This window comes from Thunnus thynnus, chromosome 24, assembly GCF_963924715.1.
Source record: "Thunnus thynnus chromosome 24, fThuThy2.1, whole genome shotgun sequence".
Lineage (NCBI taxonomy): Eukaryota > Metazoa > Chordata > Actinopteri > Scombriformes > Scombridae > Thunnus > Thunnus thynnus.
In genome coordinates, this window is record NC_089540.1 from 5,080,960 (window position 1) to 5,104,354 (window position 23,395).

Consider the following 23,395-nt stretch of genomic DNA (forward strand, 5'->3'; position numbering starts at 1 on the left):
CTGAAGAAGCCCTTTGGACAAGAGGCGAAACATTTACAAGTATCTACAACCAATTACAGCTACACTCTATTTAACCCTCCTTGGATAATCAATGGATGGATGACTGAGAATTCTCACAGACATCTATTGTACTTTTACTTGAGTAAAGGATCTGAGTACTTCTTCCACCACTGCTACAGTATAGGCTATAGTACAGTAAAACACACTTGTAGGCTAGAATCACTATTGCGAATCACCTATTTGAATGACATTTAAAACATTTCATGAATCTCGTGCTCCACAAAGTGACTGACACCTGATCGGTCTAACTTCTTGCCTTGTTCACTCTCAATTAACTCCCTTGAGCTTGTCCCTTCAGAAACTTACAGTGACTTATTATGAGCTTAAGTTGGCAGTAACAACTGTGACAGGAACGGTCAGAAATAACAGAGTAGTACTGTAGGTGCTTGCACCTGATGCTCATTTGTCGAAGTGGGTTCCAAAATTCTCTAAGCGCCGTCAGTGCTGCTGAACTGTGCAATTAGGCCTTTTCCCAGTTGTAAGCCTCGGGGCTGCACTCACTAATGAGGTAGCAGTGGGTGTATGTGTATGTGTGTGCTGTTACACTGTGCGCATAAAATTATTATGTATAAAGGGCCCCAGGGTGCAGCTGCACCACCAGCAATAACTGATGATCGACTGGTGACTGGTGGTAGTTTAAGGCAGATTTTGATATGCGGCTAAATCTCCTGCATCCCTGAAATCACTGTTTGCTCAGTTTGACTTTGTTCAGTAACATCAACGTCATACCTGAAAACAGCTCCATTATGCAGCAAAAGGTTCATTGAAATTCAGACAAGTAGTAATTATGAGGGAGATAATTACTACACAGTTTGCACATGAGAACACTCAGGCATGTGGCACCCTGATCATTTATGCCATTTTACATATCTTTACATATCATGAATGAATGCAAGCCTGCATATCAGCCTCACAAAGTGCTCTAATGGCATCCTGTTTCAAAAGATATTCCCAGCACTGTTTCTCTGTTTCTCATCAGCCTGAGAAGATGGAAGTAGCAGCTATAAATAAAAATATGATTGCACATCTATTTCTGACCATCCTGGTAAGAGATGAACAACTTTCAAAATTGCTGCATGATTTCATTCTGAAGCAATGCCTCTCCTACCTCAATCGCTTTTCCACCAGGTTCCTTCTGAATAGGTCTCTAAACCTCAGAATGAATTTATAATGCAGCCCAAATATCTGATTTTTGTGATTCATCCACAAGCAGAATACCTTGAATACAATGTAACCATCATCCATGGAAAATAACCAAACTCCAGGTTCACCAGTGGCAAAGGAAGATATTAAACTTAAAAATGTCACTACAATCTTATAAATTTGGCTAAAAGAGGTGACACCAGGGCAGCCAGATTTTGGAGTGAGCCTCAGCCAGAACCATCTTAAACTGCCATGTAGTGGCTGTGAAAAGCCTCAGCGAGGCGCCAGAAAGTTCTTGAGTCTGCCCCAGTAAACTGCAATGAATCTTAAAAGCCAAGTGAGAATGTTGGCAGCAATCAAACAGGATCAGGCCCCTTTAAACAGGAGAACCAGAAAGACAAATGAAGAGTTCACCTTGGACATGTGGTTATATTGCATCAACATCCTGCATAGAGGCTCGGGCCTTATAGTCTCACCATTGTCTTTTGGTCCTTTCAGTCTTTCTACAGCTCCATGATAATGTCGTGAGAAGGAAGGACACTGCAGGATGCACCTGAGGAGATAAAATGAAGAACATTCAGGTCCAGTGGTGGAAAGTAACTAAGTATAATTTTGAGGTACTTAATTCCACTTTATTTATCTGACAGGTGTAGTTTCTACTTACTTTGCACGTTCAGATTTTAAATATTACACACATATGAACAGTTTATGAAATATGATGCAAAATTATGGACTAAACTGTTTCACTGCATCTTAAGTAGTCAAATTATCTCCACCAGGTACAACATTAAAACTTTGCTTAATGCATCGAGGATAACTATCCAATGATGCAACATGTATAAAAAGGCATTCTGCATAACAAGTAGTTTTACTTTTGATACTTTGTATATTTTTGCTCATAAAAGCCTACATCTGTACTTCTAAGTAATATTTTAAACAGGACTGTTTTTACATTGTGGTATTGCTTTTTTTTCCTGAGGAAAGGATTTTTTTTTCTTCCACCACAGCCCAGACTAGAGTGTGCTAAAGCCAACAAGTTTGACTTGGGATGTCGGATGTGCAGATAAACACTTTTGCTGTTTTGTTTTTGATATTACTCACAGCTTTGGCATGCCTTGTAACGGTTGCTAAGCCATGATTGGACAATTGCTGTTTGGAGGAGGGGTTCTGGCTGCTGCTCCAGTCAAGTTTAGGGGTTTTCAAAGTCTCACAATGTGGGTCAACCCTCTGACAACTTCCATTTCTTAAGCATATATTTGTTTATATTTTGGTAAACTGGCACAATTCAAAGCATGCCAAATTAGCTATTAGCATTTCCTGTTTGCACTGAGCCCATGTACAGACAACTATCACTGGATCATTTTGATACTGAGGAAAATTTTAAACATGATAATTCTCAGGATAGTTCTGGACTGATAAGGAACGTCAGTGTTCTGTGATTTCTATGTGGATTTGTGGACGTTCATTCATGATGGATATCAGATTTGGCCAGGTAATGACTCAGAGAAAGAGTGCAATTTTGGGGGTAAACTGTGGCAATCGGGTTAAAGTACCTTAATTGCCTCCTTGAGCTGTGTGTTACAGCCACTGCTGTTGCTGCAACTGCTGACTGCACTGATAAGTGGGCCAAACTACAAAAACCAACTTCCAGCTGTTTTCAGAACACCTGTATGCACCTTCCAGACCACCTCTCCTGCAGCCCCTTGTGGAACCTGTGAACTAGTTCATCAATCTACAAGAAAATGATCATAATCCTTGATGACATTGGTTGAAATACTGTATATAGCTGTATGTAGTAGACAGCTTCCAAGGATTAATTGGGAGGGTTTGGATGATACAAAAAAATGAATGCAAAGACTTCATTTTTCATTCCGTAATGAGCACTGGATTCATGGTCTCAGAAGGTCAGCATGAGCTAGTGGTCACAAAGGCTATGGGCTACAACAGCTAGATGAAACTTTGAAGGTCAGCCAAGCAAAGTAGCAGGATCATTTATAATAGACTGTGTTTGCAGTTTAAAGCACCAGTACTAGAATTCATAATATTTTCTCCTCTCTTACCTCGTGCCTTTTAACTAGCCTTCAATCTAACATTTTTTTAGTTAGAGGAACTGTGCCTCGACCCTACCCACTGACATTTAACTCAGCCAATGAGATTAATTCTGCCTCCGGATGAGCTAAAGCCTGCAGAACTGTTTGTATAACTAAAACTTCAATCCTCGTGTACATCCACATGGCATCTGTGCAAGCGCGTGTGTGTGTGTGAGTGTGTGTGTGTGTGTGTGTGTGTGTGTCTGCACTCATCATTTTTCAGGGACCAGAGGCAAGGTAGGGTGACATTTCTGAAGGCACGTAAAACCTTGCCACTTTCTCACAGCACTGTCTGTTCAGATTACAGTGGCAGTGTGCACTGTTGACAGGGAAAGCGCTCTAAAAGTGTGTAAAAATACCCAGCTTCCATCATGTCTAATGCACAGGAAATGAAAATAGACAACATGACTTCACTGAGTATTAAAAAGGGACTGGTGAGTAGCAGCTTATGTTAAACAGCAGATGTATTTTTTGCTCTCTAAATACAGCAAAACAGCTTGAATACTAATGAAGCGATTAGCCACAATTTGACAGTTATGGCTTAACTGTAAGCAGCAGAAGCACTAATACTGGAACAATCAGCTAACTGAAGGCCTTGTTTCACAGAAAATTTAAAGGGTGAGTTCACCTAAATTACAAAATAAACACATTTTTATAGCTTAGTCTTAGTACACTGCAAAAATTTCTCCTAAAGTCATTTTTGTCTGTAATTGAGTTTCAAATCTTGTTTTCTTAAAGGTAGGATTTAGTGGCATCTAGTGGTGAGATTGCATATTGCAACCGATTGAATACCCTCACCCTCCCCTTCCAAGCGTGTAGGAGAACCTACGGTGGCCGCGAAACTCGTGAAAAACATGAAAGACCCTCTCTAGAGCCAGTGTTTGGTTTGTCCATTCCGGGCTACTGTAGAAACATGGTGGCTTCCATGGAAGAGGACCCGCTCCCTATTTAGATATAAAGGGCTCATTCTAAGGTAAAAAAAACCACAATGATTCTTATTTTCAGGTGATTATACACTAATTAAAACATACTTATGAATGCTCCGCTAGATGCCACTAAATTCTACACACTGCACCTTTAAAGCAAGTGCACTGGCAGATGTTTTCACCAACTTTAAGAAAATTGTGTTTTGTTGTAGGAGTCAGTTAAGACAGAAATATGACAGAATTTTAGGGCCACTGTTGAAAAAATAATCAGACATTTTTAGCATATGGTCAAAATATTTCCACAATTATGTTGAAATATTTCAAGAATAAAATCATAATATTTTCAGAGGATAAAGTTGTTATATTTCAGAATATGGTGATAATATTTTCAGAATAAAATAGAAAAAGACCTTTTTCTTTTAAGACTGAATTTATAATATCATGACTTTCATTGTGATGTAATGACTTTTCCTCATTATATTACAAGTTTTTCTCATAATATTACAGATTTATCTGAATATATTGTGAGTTTACTGTCTAAATAGTATGACTAATAATACTATTACTTTTTTCTCGTGATATTTTATTGAATAATCTTGATAGTATTAGGTTGCTTTTTCTGGAAATATTACAACTTCGTCCTCACAATATTATTGCTTTATTCTTGAAATATAAGATCTTTATTCTTAAAATACTATAGCTTTGATGTTGAACTATTACACATTTTTTTATTATGATTTTTATTGATTTTATTGTTTTTTCTTGTAATAGTATGACTTTTCTGGAAATTTATGACTTTATTCTCTCACTTTAAGGCTTTTTTCTCAAAATATTCTAACTTTAAACTCAAAAACTCCAATTTTGCACAGTAATATCATGATATTGAGATTTTTTGCCCTGTGATGTGTAGCTGACCATATAGTTTTACTTTTATGTGTCAATGTTTGAGTTTCCTGGCAGCAAAAATTTCAGAAGTGGATATCTCTAAACCTAGACAAATAAAACCAAAGCTAGCTGCATGGCTAGATAAAATTAAACATTGACTATCTTTTGAAACTGATTTTTTAAATTAAACCCCTAAGATATCCAAATGTATACAGGAACAAGAATGCACCATGGTTTGCTCCAACAACGTTATCTGCTCCCAGATAGTCCACCAGGCCCTGTGAGACACATCTCCACACCTTCAGGCTGAATGACACGAGACAGCATTGTGATGACTGCATGGGGCACAAAGGGTGTGGAAGGCAGCTCAGCAATGCCACGGCTCATAATGCCCCGCTAACCTGTGCTTTCAGCTTCCATTCAAAACAACAGAAGATCATAGTCCTTGTCACAGCTGGGAGGGTGGCATCACAGCGCGAAAGGCGACGGTCCTGTGACTCTAATACAGTTTGATAGAGGGGATGGGTTTTCACGCTTACTGCCTAACGGTAATGTTTTAGCTAATCTCAGAGTGCAATGCCGCTGTTTGTCAGCCCACTGGAGGGTGAAACAATTCCTCATAGACACACGAATCTGATAGATTTGTGCCACAAAAACATTTTCCTCAAGACAACAATAATATCACAAGAAAGCAGTGTCAGAGTCTTATGAAAGATTAAACTGAGGTATACACATGTGAGCAAGAAGCTAAACAAGTTCACAGTGAGAAGCCTGATGTGTATTGATGTGTTCATGTCAGCTGTCTCTTTGGCTTTGTCACACGCTCTGATGATCCCCATCCTGCCTTCAGAGACACCTACATGGACCACACAGGGCTTTAGTGAATGTATACATGGTATAGGAGGATGTGGCCAGAAGAAAGGATAAGAGGATGGTGGGGTTTCAACACTATAACAGTTTTGATAAATAATTCTTGTTTTTTGTAGGAAGGCCTATAAAAGGTCACAAACATAAGATTACTATAAATTTTGTGGTTGCATTTAACCACCTGAAATGTATCTGACATATATTTGCACTCACACTAACCAGGTAGCGCTAAAACAATTAAATACTTAAATTAGCCTCCAGAAAAATGACCGGTGTCATTAAACAGGAGGGTGGATAATGTTAGCAGACATCTGGAGCTGCTCCAATGAGTTCATCACACATCAGGCACCCCAGGGCTGATTTAACTCTTCATGGTTGGATTACACACACCAGCATGATACTGTGCCGAGGGGCAAAGCACCTTTGAGAAACATACTGCTTCATACTAACTGAATAAGCTGAGAAACTTTTTCATAAAATGAACTTTTATGTAAAAGGAATTTAGCTACTTTGGTCAAATATTGATTAATGTAAAAAATCTCACAGAGTTCAAGGTTGTGAGGATCAAACTGTTTGCTATTTCAGGTCAAATAAAAGCATCCATAAACAAGCATTTTTCTCCTTCACAACAGGAATGACGCTCGTGTGTTTTCATCGAGTCATTCATTTTCACAGTTATGGGTTTCTGTTCTGTTGAATACACTGAGCAGGAAGTGTATTCAGCAACATTTTTGAACAACTGTTGTTTCAGTCTAATACAATGTTGAACACAAAGGCATTGCACTAAACTAATGTATTTTTCTGCAAAAGAAGAGATGTTTATTTAAAAAATATTAATGAAGCTGAAGGGGGAAAAATTCAACAGATAAAACCTGCAGTTTCACCTCACTGGAACCTAACATTTGCTAAGTTAAGCATGGAGTAACAAAACGCATGATTTATGATTTCCCAGTTACTGCTGACATCATACAAACCCATAAGTGCATCAACTTTAATAAAAATGTAATTTACTGCAGGACAGTCTTACCCTTTCTTCCACGGCTTGACTGTGATGCACACCTGTTTTCAATTTGGCTGATTGAGCCGATGGTCCACGCCTACTGAAACAACCTTAAATTAACATCATAATCTGAATGATCTCACTTACAAAAACAATGGGAAACAGGACCTTGTGAAAGTGGACAAGTAAGACAAAGGTCTTGGCACGTCATGTGTTTGAATGGTTATTAGAGGGTTGGCATTATGGTGAATTCAAAAACCATGAAGTATGGAAGATGCAGTAGGAAAAGCACATTTGTATCTGTATTTTTTTAAATTTCATCCAGTACAGTTCACATTCATCAACATGCATTAAAATGTCAATTAAAATGCCAGATTTTATATTTATTTATTTGTTATTAATTTTCCTCCGCATTCCCTTGCCAGAATGTTAAATGGCCCAACCCGCAAAGATAAAGAGCTCCAACATAATAGTTGCAATCACACTCAATGGATATACATTATGTATTTCAAAAGTGGCATACAATAATAAAACAGATAAACCAGAAAATGTATTACTTTCCCTGTTGGCTGTCTTACAAACAAACATTATATAATAAAGACAATAAAAAATGCATAATTTTCTGAAAGGGAATAGAAATAAACACACATTAAAGGGGATTATCCTCATTTCCAGCTCTATATTTTTTTATGGGACTTCACTAGAGTAGCTTTGCATGATTCACAGGTCAAAAAACTCATATTTATCTTATGCTAGCCCTTTATGCAGAACCTCAGTTCAGCCTTTGTCCAGGCATTTTAGCTCCCCTGCCCTTTTTCCCCCTCCCTAAAAGCTCACTCTGTTCTGATTGTCCAGCTTCAGGAAGTTTCGTCTGGCTCCGGAGGCTACGTAAACAAACTATAGTAGCCATTTTTTGCTTCTTGTTCTCATTCTTTACTCAAAATATAAACTTCTCAAATACAACCGTACATGTTGGAGCTGAAATCCAATCTGAAATATGCGAGTGGACAGCATGAACATCCACAGCAACAAAGATCACAGCAGGACGTATCTGTTTGGTGAATATTGCGCTTATTATCTGCTTATTCTGTGACATCTTTATCCTATCTGTGTTCAGCTCTTAGTACTTTTGTAGCTTCTAACTGAATCTCTATGGTTTGAAGTTTAGTTTCTCTCTGCGTTCTTGTTTGTACTTTCAGATATCTGCCTTATTTTACTGTTTGCTGATCACTTTCAGCTGTGCCAGTCATGTTAAGTTACTAACATTTCATGCTTTTGCTGCTTAATATTACAAGCTTTTAAATTACTAAATAATGATAGCAAAGAATTTATAGGAAATTAAACGTGTTCATCACTGAATTAGCAGAGCTTCGTTAGGTTGAGACAACAAGATCTGGGGAAATTTGGAGCTCCCTGTTCAGCAGATCTGTTTGAAATGATGCAGGGAGGAATAGTATGAGCAGAAACAGCCACAGAAATGCCATAATGTTAGCAGAGTGGAGCAGTGAACTCCAGCACTAACAACCAACAGCAGCTGACCAACACACATTGGGGCAGATGACCATATAAAGAAATTCATCATGAGTTGACATCAACTTGTCTGCTGGAAACCGAACATTCAGACCAGTCTGAAGCCTGAGCTTGTTTTTACTTACGTTAACCTCATCATTTCAAACTTTGGCTACGTTAAATATGAATGTCCGACATTGTAACATTATGACAGAAAATAAGGAAAAGCATACTAGGTCCCCTTTAAATGCTTGTTGGCATTTAACCCTGCAGCAATATATTATTTGGGCCACTTGAGGCAACACAACAAGCTGTAAACACAACACTGACATACTGTAACCATATAGAGTTGCTAGTGCCACGCTAGCTAACAGTTGCCTATTTACACATCCAGCAAAACACAGGGCAATATTAGCATTAATTTGGAGGTGCCTTTCTGGCCACCTGATGAATGTAAATCCAGTCTTCACTTTACTTTTAGCTCTGTTTTGGTCTCCATCAACTCCTGAGGGAAATATCGGACTCTTTAGCTACTAAATGTTCCGCTATGTTCACCAGGTAGTTGCTAACTTTGTCTGTCTATCTGCTGTTTGGTGCTGAGCAGGTGGTGTACAGTGGATTTATCAGAGCAGAACAGCTGCCTGCTGCAGCTAGAAACGAAGTTGTAGGAAAAGTTGGGGCCTAAAAACAAAATAAATAGCTTAAAGGCACAAAAATGCTCTATAGTGCTGAGGGGAGATGCTGCTTTAAGCAACCTAACTTTAATGTGTTTATGGGAAGAAAGTAAAGGAACTCCACAGAAAACCAGCTGTGAATCAAACACAGATCTAATTCAAATATCTATAGTTGGCGTTATCCTCTCTGAGCGCTTCTCTGTTTGCTGCCCTGTCGTCATGGTAACCTTTACTCTGCAGCATCATAAAATAAAAGCCTTGTGACATCTCAAAGTGTGCACACGTCCTTTCCTCTTTTAATGACTCACACTCTATAAACCAGAACGCTGTCACACTTCACTAGGTTTTGTGTTTTCCAGTCTCTAGGCAGGGCCACACTGGTGAGCGCTGAAGCATGCTCCGCTATTGCTGGCTTTGTCTCCTAGCCAGCGCCTGCGCATAGTGCAGGAATGTTTGTGTGTGAGGCGTGCCAGACAAGGTGAGAGCGCTGACCTCTCTCAATCAGACAGGGGCAATGATCCAACCAGCGTTGACCTAATTTGGTGGGGTATCTCTGATCTGGTCATGTTACCGTCAGCAACCTGCGCGCCGTTTAAATTCCCTGCAGCTGTTACTGTAGTCTCGCATAGCCAGACCTATCTCCACAGCACTGTGCCAACGCTGGAGAAAGGTCTGGCTGTACCCCACTATCATTCTGCTATAGGGGAGAAAGCACTCTGGTTTCTTTGTATTTCTTTAAACCAATCACAATCGTCTTGGGTGGTGCAATGCCCAAGATGCAGTGATGGTGCCTTTGCAAAATAGTGTCGGTGAGGACTTGTTTGAGTCCTTGCATTAAAATGGCTAAATCCTCGCAAAAGAAAATGCCACATAAAAGTAAAAGACGTATGTCAACTACGTTATACAACTTTTATTGGTAAAAAAGACAATTTGGTAAGAAAGACAGAGGTTGCTAGCTCAGAGGTTGTTGTTTGTGTTTCACATAGCAACAGGGATTTTGAAAACGGTAACACGCAGATAGCGGAAGGGGAGGAGAAATGCCACCTGAACTAGGCAGCCAATGGCAGTCTTATACCCACAGTCTACATCCGGTGAGTCAGACTACAGTAGTCATGACAGGTGGAGAGAAATCAGCAGTGATGGTGTGTTAAGTGATCCAGGTCTATGGTGTAGTTTTTCATTAATGCCCCTTTCTCATAAACCAATATTACTGTATTTTATTTTTCTTATTTGAATGTACAAAACGCCCTATTAAAATACATCTAGAATGGTATCCATTGTGTAATTCTTTTATGACACCAAGCGCTTTAGGAATGATATTTACACTAGGGATACTAGCGCTAACAATACTGGTGTGACAAAGAGGCTACTATCATCACAGCCACACTCTCATTCAAAATTATACCAGATATCAGTTTAAAAGTGTTACATGTAGCACCTTTACAAATGAATTCTTTGTAGAGGTTTTTGCCTAAGCAGCAACACATGAATTTACAGTTTGTGTAGGAGGATTCCTCTGACTTCATTCGTCCTAGTTGTAGTTACTGAATGATGCTGTATTCATAAAGAGATTATCTAAGCAGTCATGTCATTCTCAGGGAATTAAAGACCAATGTCACAGCTGGGTGTGGTTTGTTATACTTGGAAAAAGTATGTTGTCACCACTAGTTGGCAGCAGGATGATAGACTGGGTGCAGTTAAGTCTCTGATCAACAGACTGTTGTGAACATAATTTAAACATTTTTTTTAAGGACTTTTTGGGGTAATTTATGTCTTTATTATAAAGCGGAGCATAGAGAAGTGACAGGAAATGTTTTGTAAAATGAGCACAGTGTTGTAAAATGCACTGTATATGTGTTTTTTTTTTTAGTGGCAGTAGTTTTGGCTCTGCAGCAGTGATGTGGTTCACTGTTTCAGACGGTGGACAGGTGAACTCATGAACCTTGAGGTGAAGGACTTATTTTCGTCGTCACCTCTGACAACCTTGTTTCAATGCTCAATACGTGACAATACATTTTCTGCTGAAGGTGAAATTCAAGCTTTTCTGTATTTTAATGGTTTTTTTGCTAAATTAAACCATGTGCTAACCTTTTAACATGATGAACATTGACAAAGGCGAGGTTTTTCCTACCAAATAATCATTGTCTTGTGAAGGAACCTTCACATTACTGACATACATAAGGGATAATCAATGAGTAAGTGTGTTAAACGGTTTTAAGGCACAATGTGGAGGTGAAGAATCACCTGACGCAAAGCTGTTACATGAAGTATATCTGCAGAGTATGTCTCCAAATCAATGTTCTTTTGTTTTTGGTAGATAAAGTCTCTCAGTATATTAACTGTCCATTTTGTTGCCATTTTTGTATTAATCTCATCCATCTCTTCCTCAATCATTTTAAGCTCTTCAAGTCTTTCTTTTCTTCTCCATCTCTTTTTCCTCTGCTGCGTCTTATTCTTTGAAACTTCATAACGAGTAAGCTTTGACAGCTGTGCTCTTTAATGTTGCTATGGTTACAGGTTGGGTAGCGGATGAAATTCAGAACATTGATTAAACTTGAGCCGAACTACGTGAGCAATACACGGTTTTAACGCACACCTGCCAGCCAATCAGAAAAGAGTATTCACCCAGACCATAGTATAAACAAAACATAATGCACATTTTAAACTTTCATGAAATTCTTCATTATACGATGACAAGGCTGCATTAGGGTAATGTACAGTAATTTTATGCAGGGACTCTTCCCCCTCTCTTATGGCTCTTCATGAATATGAAAGGAGATGGATTGTATCTATTGTGCTATTGATTGACAAGTCATTTCAAAAGGTCAAAATAATCCATCTGGACCAGGAGTCTCACTGAATGAATTTGACTGAATAGCAAAATGAAAGCGTTTCGGTTATTTGCGTGACATAAAGAGGGGACAGATAGGACTTGAATCTGATTATCTTGGCATGTGTAGAGACAAATACTGTGGGACAGGTTGATACGAGGCAGCAAATTGAAGAATATGTTGCTGATATAAAAAGTAATTAAAAAGGTTACAGAGTAGTTTAACCACCGAAACATTAAATCAAGTGCGAAATAAGCAGAAATGAAGTCAAATGTTTTGTTCTGTTTCACACATCCTATTAAAAAAGATGAAAAGGGTTGTCAAACACTAAACTAGAGGACATTTTAGGACCAGTCCTCTCGATCTTATTTCTCCCACTGGATTAAAGCCATTGATTCACCCAGTACACTTCGAGGTCAAAAATTGGCTGTTTGCCCAATCAATGGCCACCTTCCCGCTGTCTATCTGCCAATCAATAGGCCTACCTGCTTTAATCTTCCCACAGCTCCTTCTCAACATGTAACCTGCATCCCCCTCCAGCAGCGAAAACTCATAACGGAGCCCAAATTGGTCAAAATCTCCTGAGGAAGATGTTCAAAATCAATAGATGGAGCGAGAGAAGCCATGATGGATGCAGGCGGTGGTGAGTGTTATGATCCTCTTCCAGTGAGACGATCATAATCTCGTCGTTGTTGCGAACATAATAATAGAGCTGATGAGGAAAGGTGACCACAGATCCAATTGGGATAGTAAACTCCTGTAGAAGGTACAAAACAAACTCCAATATTTCATTTTGAGATGTTACAAAAAGAAGAAGTCTATAACGATGACTAGACGAGATAAGCACTAAGCGAATAAAGACAATAGCCAGACGATTGAGCCGCAGTACCCTCAAGGTTAGATAAACTGGTTTGAGAGCAAAAGGTCATCTCCTCAAACCCGTTGAGGCCTTTCCATTGATAAGAATTGATGAGGTGCTCATATGTAATGGGTCTAACTATGTTGTGTTGAGTAGTGGGCACAGATTCCTCCAGGACTGTATTTCAGCTATTTATTGCGAGGCACCATCGTAACTTCACTGCAGTTGTAGAGTCAATCTCGTATAAATGCTCCCTGTGCCTTCCCGAGAAATGAGAGCGCAATGCCAACTAACATTAAGGTGAATTCAGTTCTCATAAAATAAATAACCAAAACACATTTTTAATGTAAAATTAAATATTACTGTGACCCTACCTGATGGGATTCAGCCATGTAGCATTACATATGCAAACCTTGGGGGAAAGGTCAGAATTTTTCTATCTCCAGCAGCAGGTTGCATCTTAAACTGTATTTACGTGACCTTGCAGAATGATAAAATGTTTTTTCTGTGGTGAAACCAATACTGAAATCCAATATTTCCACACACTGCGCAACATCTCTCTGCTCGTCTTCTTCCCTGGAACGTGCATTGGTTCTGCTGTTGCAGAAAGAAATGTCGGGCCTACAGTATGTAAAACCATAAGCAAGGAAACAACATGCTCAACGTTAACCAGCATGGTACTGGCTGCTGTACAAATGCATCGACAGACTTCTCTTCTGATTAACAGATTTATGCATGAAAATAAACTGCAGCTCCAAAAACATAAAAATGTCAATACATTCATTTTACTCTGGTTTAAAGTCATTTAACATCACATACACAGTATAGCAAAAACACTGATAGTAACTGTAACACGTAGAACATTAGCTCTTAGGAAAGTATGCAAATTCTACTTTAGGACATGTTTAAAGAACCTTTGGCTGACTGGATTTTACAGAAATGTATAATTCCTGCTTATTCTGTATATAAAAAAGAAACCTGTCCTGCTTGAAGGATTAATTTGTACAGTTTTATGTAAATAAATGTCTGTTTTTCTACCTGCTATGAATCAAAATATGCCATTTCATGAAAGCTCTCCTAGCTGTTTTACAGAGAGTGACGGGTTATATTTGGAATAAACAGCAAAAGAACGGGCTTAGCTTTAGGAACGACAACCAAAACCAGCTACAAAAGCTCAAAGTAAATATGATTTGATAAGTGATCTCTGGGAAGCAGAAACATCACAGCAATAACTGCTTACAGCAACAATGGAGACAAAAAAAACAAAAGGGGGATCTTGTGGATTACCACACAGTGAGAAGCAGTGACAGATAGTACTCAAGCCCAGCATTCCCCCCATCCAACCCCCCCCCTCGCTCTCATGGTGCGGCAGTGAGGCCAGATGAAGGAGGTAAATAGGTTTTGACAGCACATTACAAAGCCTCTCGGCGTGTTTTAAAGGATGGTGAAGGACACACAACACACAGAGAGAGAGACACATTTACATTCAGATGCTCTCATCCAGACACAATGGAGTGTGAGCAGGTACAGGTGCAGCATGTTGCACAGGTTTTGTTTTAAAATGCTACATACAAAGCCTATAGCCTGGTTTTCAGGAATAAAAAAAACATGATTGTCATCTCTTAAAGGAATAGTTTAACATTTCAGGAAATACTCTAATTTGCTTTCTTGGTTAGAGTTAGTGGTAAGAAAGCAGAAGACACGTCACAGTCTCTCTTTTGTTTCCCGCTTTTATGCAAGCAAGAGAGTCGGCGTCACACTTTTCAATTACTACATCTTTCATTTTGTAATAAAACTCTAACTGCTCCTGAAAGAAAACAGACAGAAATCTGCCCAATTCTTTCTGGAAACAATTATTTAATCAAGGTCACACCAATCTCCTCCCCAGCTCACAGCAAATTGAGTCAGCCGTCTGGATGTGCAGGCATGTGAGTAATCTATGTAATTATCTTCTGCTCTGAAGAACCTTGAATGTTGGTGTGAATGCTGTGATGCACCGCTCCCGCATCTTCTATAGAGTCGCTCGCTGGGCTTTAGATGCGAAAGGTTAAAAAAAAGACCTTTACCTCTGCACACACAATGTCACCCTCCATTGCTTATTCATACGCACACACACAGCGAAGCAAACACACACACGCTGGCAGCAGAAGATGAGGGTCAAGGACAGGTGGGACCTCAGAGAGACATTGTTGAAAGCCGATGGCCTCTCCTAAACAACACAGACGCTTGGATGCAGAGAGAGAGAGAGCGGTAAATGAAAGAAAGCTATCAGAAATAGCAGCTGGATTGGTTGTGACAAGGTACTGATGGGATAGAGAGGCTCCAGCAATATAGAAAAACCCTGCCGTCAGCAGTTCTGTGCCTTCAGGTAATGGGCAAATAACATGAATTCACTTCTTCGCTGATGCACTCGCCGTGACAGTGTGGCACTTTGATTCCTGCGAGAGTGCTTTCCTTTGTCGCCTCGTAAAGCAACAAGGGGATGGCGGGAGAGGCAGACGCACCATTCCTGCCAGAAGATAAACTTCCATCTTTGTCTTCCTTACTATGGCTGGATGTTTTTGCTGAGCATCCAAAATGTGTAAAAAAAAAAAAATCCAGTAATTTCAGGCTGCATCTGTTCCCTGTTACACAAAACCAGCTTTGATATGAAAGAGCTCTGATTCGCTTTCCCCCGACAGATGGAGGTGAAGCGCCTTTTTCTGATTTGCAGCTACCAGCCGAGCTTCACTCAATTACCCAGTGGCATTTTTGTGACCTTGCGCAAGATAGTAATGACCTCACCGTCCCGCTGAGCTCTTCTTTTTTATTTTTTTTTTCTCCTTTTTTTTTCAGGGGATGGCAAGTCCTCCATCACAGCACGAGCTGATTGATGCCTTAGGTGCATGACCTCATGTTAAACATGGGGATGAGAGCAAATCCATTCTCAAGTCTTCCATTTCGACATCTATGTTTTTTAATTCTCTCGTGATAGAGTGATGTGTTTTGTGAGGGCAACAGATTTCCAGTTTTCATTTTATTTTACAGTCAAGAAGAAAAAAAACATCTCATGTTTTTTTTATCTGTGAAGCTCTGCTGCTGAAGCTTCCCAACTACCTCACATCTCTTCTCTTATTTAAATATAGTTACTACAGCACACAAGGCAGTAACTACTTAACCTTAGATATCCCTCATGTTCACACTAATGTTGGCAGAACTGGTTGCACCTATTAAATGGAATGAACTGCAAACTGCCCTCAAACTTGAGTCTTACTTTCCCCTTGAACATTTTAAAGCTTTATTATCTGATGTTTTTTATGGTCCTTGTACCTGTTTTTTGTGTAGTTGTGTTATCTCTGTTGTTTTCTTGTCTTATATCTTATGTTTTTTGTTCTCAGGTCTCTCTTGGAAGAGAGATCTTAATCTCAGTGAGACTGCCTGATTAGATAAAGATTAAATAAATAAAATAAAAAAAAAATTGAAGATGATTTCCATCTTGAATCAATTGAATTCCAAGTAATTCCGATTTTCCCTGTTTAACATTCACCAAACCACACACACACACACACACATACACAGAGTTTTCTCCCTTTAAATCTCAGAAACCCGCTGCTCGGATAATTGGAAACATAAGAAAGAACTAAAGCGCTGCCTTACAAATGATGACATGAGAAATGTTGTTTTACAAAGAATAAAGCTGTGTCAAATACATGCTGAAAGTAACAACCACAGATTATACAACCACAGAGAAGTGCACAGAGGATGATTTCATCGTGCTAAACGCTAAATCAGTGATGCATGTGAAACAAGCCAAAGAAACCATGTTTCATCCTATTTCATAGTCAAACTGAAACTAATGATACAGAACAAAGTGAACTGAAACTCACATACAGGACAGTGTGGATGCATGTTAGCACCATGTATGGATTATATATCATAACATTGCTGCTAAGTGTTTATTGTCCTTGTAAGGAGGTTTTCCTTGGAAAAAAAATCACTTTCAATTCCTTAAATTCTCATCCTAATAAGATTAGCTAACACGCAAAATAAATTTCATTTTGCATCTTTCATTGTGTTCATTATAACAATCTGCTGTGGCTCTGCTTGAGATGAAACACTGTTCTACTAGTCAGAAGACAATGTTGACATGAAAGGCTGACATTTAAGCTTTTCCAGAAAATAGAAAAATAAAAAATGACTTGACCTTTGACCTTGTCTGTGATGCACCAAAGGTTCTCTTGTTTATTGTGTTAGAGGAGGCGGAAATCAGTCAGAAGTCATGATGCATGAGTACGATGAGCATTTTTACTTCCAGTACAAGACACAAGGGAGGAAATTGTGCAGTTGCAGACACTTTTATTACTGTTTGCACCCTGGGCTGAGAGCAGTTCTGGTGCCACGCTCCACCACTTGTGTTTTAAAATAGGATTTAATTAATGAAGGTAAATACAGGCCCGAAAAAGCAGCAGTGCATTCAAAGTCAATTGGGGCGCATACCGCATGGTTTCAGCGTGACTCCTGCACCTGCCTCATGTGGAGGTCCTTCTGTCACAGCTGGATACACAACGCAGGATCTCCAGAGAGAGGAAACAGCCTTATGATCATGATGATATTTGTTTGCTTTGTGTAACTGGTTCTATCCTCTCAAATGTCACATTCACGCAAACAAAGCTGCTACCAATTATCAGTGCGGTGTATATCATCTACGGTATGTTTTCTATCCATAGACTGTATATACACAGATGGATGTAGTGAGATGTGACATTTGCATTGGAGCCAATTACAGGGCAAGTACAGTAATCATGTAGCATCAATCTTACAGAAATATTGCAACAATAATCCGATTCAGTGCGAGTCCCAGCATCAGGGAGAGCAGCAGGTGAGCCAGCTGTCAATCACAGCTGTCAATCAACGCCCACACAGCAGACAAAGCTACTATAAGTCTTCAAATCTTATAATGGAGCAATAATTTCCAAAATGACTACCAGCACACTTATTAGAGAGCCTGAATTTAGAGATTGAGACCAGAATAAAAAAATATTGACTTAGTGTTTCTAGAGAGAAGTTGACACTTTTTGAATCCACATTGGCTTCGGCCTTGTTTCCACCCAGTGAAATAGGCAGCTGTTCAAACATCTAACTATGGAATGAAAGTCTCCATAAAGTTTTATTTAGGTATCCCATAATTTTTTTGATAATTTCCCAAGAAGTGGACGAAATGAGACTATATGGAAATAATTATAGTGATAATAGAGACAGTTTGAGACTGGAGAGAAAGTCTGACAATTCAGTCTAAAGGAATATTTTGGTTACTTTTACACATCTTTGGCACCAAATTAAAGCAGAATAGTAAAATTAAAAGTACATTGAAGTTAGAGCAGTATTTCCTATATATCAGTGTATCTATGATCTTACACTTAAAACACAGTTTCCGTCTCATACATTTAACCAAGCACAGCCACAAGTAAAACATTTCTTCACAAAGTGGTTTCCCAGATTTTAGATGATTACGATTTTGAGTCTGCTGTAACTCACTAAATGAGTTTTCTCAGATCACACTAATGCCGTTAGATGCACTTCATTACTACCTCAGCCTCCTCACATCACCGCACACCAAACAGCTTCAAGCTGCACCGACATTAAACTATAATGCCTTGACGAGTGATGACAGCGATCAGTGTGCAGAGTCTGATTAAAACACACACACACACACACATACATGCGACACACACCTAACCCTTGACGAGCAGTGATATGAGCAGTGACAGTCATGGCTGTGTACTGTCTAATGAAGTAGAGCGGCTCGCCTCCATATTTAATATGTCAGCTGCTTGTGTGTCACTCTGGGACTGAAGTGTTGTGACGCTGGGTACAGAGGCTTGCTACAGTAGCTGTCGGTTCAGCAGTGCTGCACTGACACCCTGAGGCCTCTGTGTCACCCCTCCTGTATGATGATGATGAAGTCATTCCGAGTAGATCAAAGCAAAGATGTGTATTTTACATAAACAGAATGTTTTAAGTTGTGAAAATGCAGGAAATGTGTTATTTTGAATCATTTACACTCAAATTCCACTTAAGATTGAGTATAATAATAATTATATTAGTTTTTGTGGTGCAATAAAGCAGCGCATGCACCAAATTCACTCCGAACTGATGAAACAAATTCATTTAAAGACAATAAGCGGCCTTATCAACATTTTACAGAGTCTGCAGAATGTTGGCTCGTTGAGATATCATTTTCAGCTTCCTAGGGGAATATGCCACTGTTCATTTAATCCGTGGCTCCCTGCAACACTTCCCTCAAAAAGCGGGAAACAAAAGGAGGCTGAGAGAAAGGAAAACACAACTCACATTTCATTAAATCAGTAGGAAACTAGAAAGCAATCAATACAGAACACAACTTTGCCATTTTCTTATCCACTGACTCAGAAACTGAAGGAAAGGGATCTCGTCAACTGAAAGCTTGAAATGAATTCTGTCGAAGTGACAGCCGACGTAGTTTGCACACGTACGAATCCATCCGCGTGTGTAAAAGTGCACTCGCATCAATATTGTGTCAAAGCTGATTATTCATTACCACTTTCTCTACATTAAAGGAGTGTAAACACACTGTCTTATTGATTAAAAGCCACATCAGTGTAAAGAAGTAACTCCTCTCAGCGCCATAACCAATAATTCTTCGAGTGGAAGTGGATTGAATCAAGAGATGATGAGATGTAAGAGATTTTCCCAGAGGTGGCAAAGTGGGAGCTTCTGTTGCATCAGTTGAAAGAAATATAAAAGCACGGTAATGTCTTTTACGGAGAGGTGGAGGTGGAAAAAAACTACTGAAATGGAAAAATGAGATTTTAATACTTAGCTTTTCTGCTTTTTAAGCACAATTTTTTCTTCAAATCTGAAGGATAATACAATTCTATCAAATCTACAGGCCGTGAATTTATTTCTATATTAAATCCGAGATGATGGAGCAGTAATATCTGCTTTGTATGTGCGTCAGCATCCAGTGAGTGCACAAGATGTGACAGCAGGCTGTGGAGACCACTGTGCTCTGCTGTGACACTCTGTCCACTTGCATCAGCAGCACTGTTCCCTGCAGCAGCCTGTCACTATTCTGCCTTTAACCACCTGCTCAGAGGGGGAATAAAGCAGTGATGGCAACACCTGCCCACATCTGGCGCCTCTGCAGCCTCCCAGTCACTGTTTTTATGGGTCACAAGATGATGGCTGGTCATTTTTCTGATGGCTGGGTACAAAACGCTGGCAAGCTGCTGAAGTGCCTATGCAGTTGAATTTTTAGCTTTTTGTATAAGCCCCTTAAAATAGTTCAACATTTTTGGAAATACATTTATTTCCTTAGCATTAGCTTAGCTTAGCATAAAGCAGCCTGTAAGCAGGGGGAAACAGCTAGCCTGGCTCTGTACAAAGTTTTAAAAATCCACCTACTAGCACCTCTAAAGCTCACTAACACATTAAACTATTCTATTAATCCACACTGTCTGACAGTATCATATACATTCTGTTTTAACAGATTCTTATTTGCTGTTGTTGAATTTTTGAAAGAGCAAAATGTAACATGTCAGTCTACAGCAAACTCCTCACATCGTTTTAGTCTTAACTTGTGTTCCAGGTTGAGGAGATGAAAAGGTTCATGTTAATGTTCTGAATCCAGCTTTTTTTTTTGCCATCAATAAGACAGTTTGTTTCTCTTGGCAGCTTTGTTTTCATTCACCTGTTTTTGGCTCAAATTCGATTTTATCACATGGAAAACCATAGCCATTTGATGCTCAAGAAGGCAACAACGCAGTACAGTACAGTACTTAAGAAAAAATAACTCTTGACATATTGCAATCTAGTACTACAACACTGATATGGCCTCAAAAATTAGAAAAAGAGTTAAAATAACAGCACCTTGTTGACACAGCCTGAACAAAAATCAGCATTAAAGCTACTTATTTTTTCTTAATATTAACGTTTCGGATGACTATGTGTCATGTGAAAGGATTTGTTCAAAGTGACAAATCCACAGTGAACTTTTACTCTACTCTGCAGTTCCCTTTTAGCTCTACAGAGAGTTTTAGTGCCTTTTAGCGTCTTTGTTTTGGTTTTACGGCCCACTACTTTACTGTTTTGGTTCACTCTCCCTGCTCTCATAACATTGTTTCCAGAAGCAGAAAGCTGTTTTCTCTTAAAAGAAGCAAATGGCCGCCCACCTAGAGCCCGGTTCTGCTCGAGGTTTTTTCCCGTTAAAGGGGAGTTTTTCCTTGCCGCTGTTGCCAAGTGCTTGCTCATGGAGGAATGTTGGGTCTCTGTAAATAAAAGAGTATGGTCTAGACCTGCTTGATGTGAAAAGTGCCCTGAGAAAACTTTTGTTATGATTTGGCGCTATATAAATTAAATTGAATTGAATTGAAATTGAATTAAAAGTTCTGTAAAAAACCCTGCCCAGCTCCAGACAGCAGACAGACTAAGTTAGCGACTAGCTTGTGAACATAGTGGAGCTCAAATTACCAACACTTCTGAGATCATGATGTTGTCTACCACCAAACGTGAAACTCTTCGATGCCGCCTGATAAGCCTCTTGTTCCTGTGGGAGGACTGCAGTGCGTGATGGTGATTCAATTACAACAGTTATCTTTATCATCGTCACAGTCACATTTATCACAAGATTAAATAAAGTCAAATGCAAACTGATCTAACTGAGGAACGATCAGTCGGCTGTGCTGTCAGACACACGCAGACAATCAGACGCTGAGAGATAAAAAGCGTAAAATGAACTGATTTACTTTGTAATGAACTGGGACACATTGAGAGAGGAATCTATCAGGTCAGATTGTATCTGTAGTAAAATATTTCATGTTTAATATCTGGAAAGTAACAGAGGAAGAGAACAGAGAAACAAAACAGTTCACATTTTGTACTTCTATTTCAAAAAAATGCATCCTGTCACTTAACACTCATCCAAAAAATGTTGCGGTTTATGTTCTTTTCATACTGTAACACCCACAGTTGTTATTCTGATGCCCTCAGATTCAGCAAATTTTCTGTTCTGTGATCATTTTTTGGCAGCAGAAGTGGGGGTAGATGTTGTATTTTTTAATTGGAATTTTATATGAGTCAGGTGGGAATAAAAGCATCGAATAAACAAATAAATAAATAAAAGAAATAACATCTCCCAGCCTCTCTAGGAGGTTATTAATAAACATAAAATGCTGCCAGTGTTTGCAGACGGGGGTTCAGTATTCATCTAAGCACACTGAGGAGATTATGTTTTGGGAGCACACTGGTATTACTGGAACTAGGACTTGGAACAACACACTCATCTATCTTAAAGTTTCTGATGTAAAAGTTTTGTGCTTATGAACAAAGTTAAGATTTAACAATGTTAAAAATCTGCAGTTTGCAGTCGACTTTAACTTGTTAAAAGACAAATCTGAGTTCTATAAATACTCAAACGACTGAATGCTGTGAAGGCTTTTTCATTGCTTTTGTGATGATATTTGGAAATCAAGTTAGGCAATGTGGAATAAAAGGAAAGGAAAGTAACAATATACCGTGTGATGTCTCAGAATCATAAAACTCTCAGACAAACATTGCTACTGTATATTTAATTTAAAACTTTTCCATTTGCAGGATGTGAGTGTACACACTGAGTAAGCACTTTAGAGACAGGTGAACCAGGAGAGGAAGAGCAAAGAGACAGAAACAGGAAAAAGTCTAGTGGTGACACATAAAAAAAAACTTGAGAGTTACCTGTCTTGATGGGACGGAGAAGGCAGCGGTCATGGTGCACAGTTGGCAAGAAACCAAAGGCAATTAATGCACCACATTTGCTCGTCGGGCTTCATATCACTTCAGCTTCTGTCTGCTCCCTCAATAAATATCATGATTGCAGGGAAAGTGAGCAACTGGGAATTCTACATTTCAGATTCTGCAATCACGCATTAATCGTTTGAGAAAAAAAAGAAAATTCATGAAATCTCATTTCCAAATCTAATTGCTTTCACAATGCTCAACTCCCCCGGTGACAAGAAGAGATTAAATGGACCCAAACCAGATGTGCAGCAATAAAGTAAAAAATAAAACCAGGAGATGAAATTTGCTTTTTAACTTCCACTGCAGCAAATTACCTTTTAGGCTGTAATGCTTTGGTAAATTTTAATCGCCAAAAACACTTAAAAACTCATTTTAAAGCTGAATTGTAGTTTAAAATTAAATTTTCCATTTATCCATGTAAGAGAAAGTTAAGTTTTATAGTAGTGTTCTTCATGGGGTTGTGAATTTTTGGTAACTTGTACTGGTGATGTGTTTACTGGTAATTTAATTGGTGCAAAGTTTCTTTCCTGTAATATTTTCAATAACCACACAGAACATTAATCAACATTGTTCTTACAAATCACCATCTGTGATTTTACCACTTCCTACATTACTCAGTGACTCCGTATGTTATTTGAATCATAGAGTAACATACAGAGTGTTGACAACACATAACAAGAGAGGAGAAACTTATCTTAGATGCTGTTTCCACAAATGTCCAAAATTAGTTTTATCCTCTATTGAAAATAGGAATAATAT